This window comes from Musa acuminata, unplaced genomic scaffold, assembly GCF_036884655.1.
Source record: "Musa acuminata AAA Group cultivar baxijiao unplaced genomic scaffold, Cavendish_Baxijiao_AAA HiC_scaffold_1126, whole genome shotgun sequence".
Lineage (NCBI taxonomy): Eukaryota > Viridiplantae > Streptophyta > Magnoliopsida > Zingiberales > Musaceae > Musa > Musa acuminata.
The window spans coordinates 1,569,581-1,572,080 of record NW_027021339.1 but is presented as its reverse complement, the minus strand read 5'-3'; positions in this window follow the sequence as shown (position 1 = coordinate 1,572,080).

Sequence of the window (2,500 nt, the reverse complement as noted above, 5' to 3'; positions counted from 1 at the left end):
CGAGAGGCATCACCGTCCCTGCTATACGAAAGCCCCATCCAGCCCTGTGCCACCCGGGGGGTTCCAGGGTGCTGAGATGGCTGACATTTTGCTCCGCTCAAGATGGTCACCGCGCAACGCAAAAACAGGCCAAAAACTGGCCAAAACGGGCCAAAACTGGCCATTTTTGGCTGCGCGAGCGAGCGGCGAGCGGCGGACAGCGAGCGAAGCGAGAGGCAGCACCGTCCCTGCTATACGAAAGCCCCATCCAGCCCTGTGCCACCCGGGGGGTTCCAGGGTGCTGAGATGGCTGACATTTTGCTCCGCTCACGACGGTCACCGCGCGACGCAAGAACAGGCCAAAAACTGGCCAAAACGGCCCAAAAACGGGCCAAAACTGGCCATTTTTGGCTGCGCGAGCGAGCGGCGGACAACGAGCGAAGCGAGAGGCAGCACCATCCCTGCTATACGAAAGCCCCATCCAGCCCTGTGCCACCCGGGGGGTTCCAGGGTGCTGAGATGGATGACATTTTGCTCCGCTCACGACGGTCACCGCGCGACGCAAGAACAGCCCAAAAACAGGCCAAAACGGCCCAAAAACGGGACAAAACTGGCCATTTTTGGCTGCGCGAGCGAGCGGCGAGCGGCGGACAGCGAGCTAAGCGAGAGGCAGCACCGTCCCTGCTATACGAAAGCCCCATCCAGCCCTGTGCCACCCGGGGGGTTCCAGGGTGCTGAGATGGCTGACATTTTGCTCCGCTCACGACGGTCACCGCGCGACGCAAGAACAGCCCAAAAACAGGCCAAAACGGCCCAAAAACGGGCCAAAACTGGCCATTTTTGGCTGCGCGAGCGAGCAGCGAGCGGCGGACAGCGAGCGAAGCGAGAGGCATCACCGTCCCTGCTATACGAAAGCCCCATCCAGCCCTGTGCCACCCGGGGGGTTCCAGGGTGCTGAGATGGCTGACATTTTGCTCCGCTCAAGATGGTCACCGCGCAACGCAAAAACAGGCCAAAAACTGGCCAAAACGGGCCAAAACTGGCCATTTTTGGCTGCGCGAGCGAGCGGCGAGCGGCGAACAGCGAGCGAAGCGAGAGGCAGCACCGTCCCTGCTATACGAAAGCCCCATCCAGCCCTGTGCCACCCGGGGGGTTCCAGGGTGCTGAGATGGCTGACATTTTGCTCCGCTCACGACGGTCACCGCGCGACGCAAGAACAGGCCAAAAACTGGCCAAAACGGCCCAAAAACGGGCCAAAACTGGCCATTTTTGGCTGCGCGAGCGAGCGGCGAGCGGCGGACAGCGAGCGAAGCGAGAGGCAGCACCGTCCCTGCTATACGAAAGCCCCATCCAGCCCTGTGCCACCCGGGGGGTTCCAGGGTGCTGAGATGGCTGACATTTTGCTCCGCTCACGACGGTCACCGCGCGACGCAAGAACAGCCCAAAAACAGGCCAAAACGGCCCAAAAACGGGACAAAACTGGCCATTTTTGGCTGCGCGAGCGAGCGGCGAGCGGCGGACAGCGAGCGAAGCGAGAGGCAGCACCGTCCCTGCTATACGAAAGCCCCATCCAGCCCTGTGCCACCCGGGGGGTTCCAGGGTGCTGAGATGGCTGACATTTTGCTCCGCTCACGACGGTCACCGCGCGACGCAAGAACAGCCCAAAAACAGGCCAAAACGGCCCAAAAACGGGCCAAAACTGGCCATTTTTGGCTGCGCGAGCGAGCAGCGAGCGGCGGACAGCGAGCGAAGCGAGAGGCATCACCGTCCCTGCTATACGAAAGCCCCATCCAGCCCTGTGCCACCCGGGGGGTTCCAGGGTGCTGAGATGGCTGACATTTTGCTCCGCTCAAGATGGTCACCGCGCAACGCAAAAACAGGCCAAAAACTGGCCAAAACGGGCCAAAACTGGCCATTTTTGGCTGCGCGAGCGAGCGGCGAGCGGCGAACAGCGAGCGAAGCGAGAGGCAGCACCGTCCCTGCTATACGAAAGCCCCATCCAGCCCTGTGCCACCCGGGGGGTTCCAGGGTGCTGAGATGGCTGACATTTTGCTCCGCTCACGACGGTCACCGCGCGACGCAAGAACAGGCCAAAAACTGGCCAAAACGGCCCAAAAACGGGCCAAAACTGGCCATTTTTGGCTGCGCGAGCGAGCGGCGAGCGGCGGACAGCGAGCGAAGCGAGAGGCAGCACCGTCCCTGCTATACGAAAGCCCCATCCAGCCCTGTGCCACCCGGGGGGTTCCAGGGTGCTGAGATGGCTGACATTTTGCTCCGCTCACGACGGTCACCGCGCGACGCAAGAACAGGCCAAAAACTGGCCAAAACGGCCCAAAAACGGGACAAAACTGGCCATTTTTGGCTGCGCGAGGGAGCGGCGAGCGGCGGACAGCGAGCGAAGCGAGAGGCAGCACCGTCCCTGCTATACGAAAGCCCCATCCAGCCCTGTGCCACCCGGGGGGTTCCAGGGTGCTGAGATGGCTGACATTTTGCTCCGCTCAAGACGGTCACCGCGCAACGC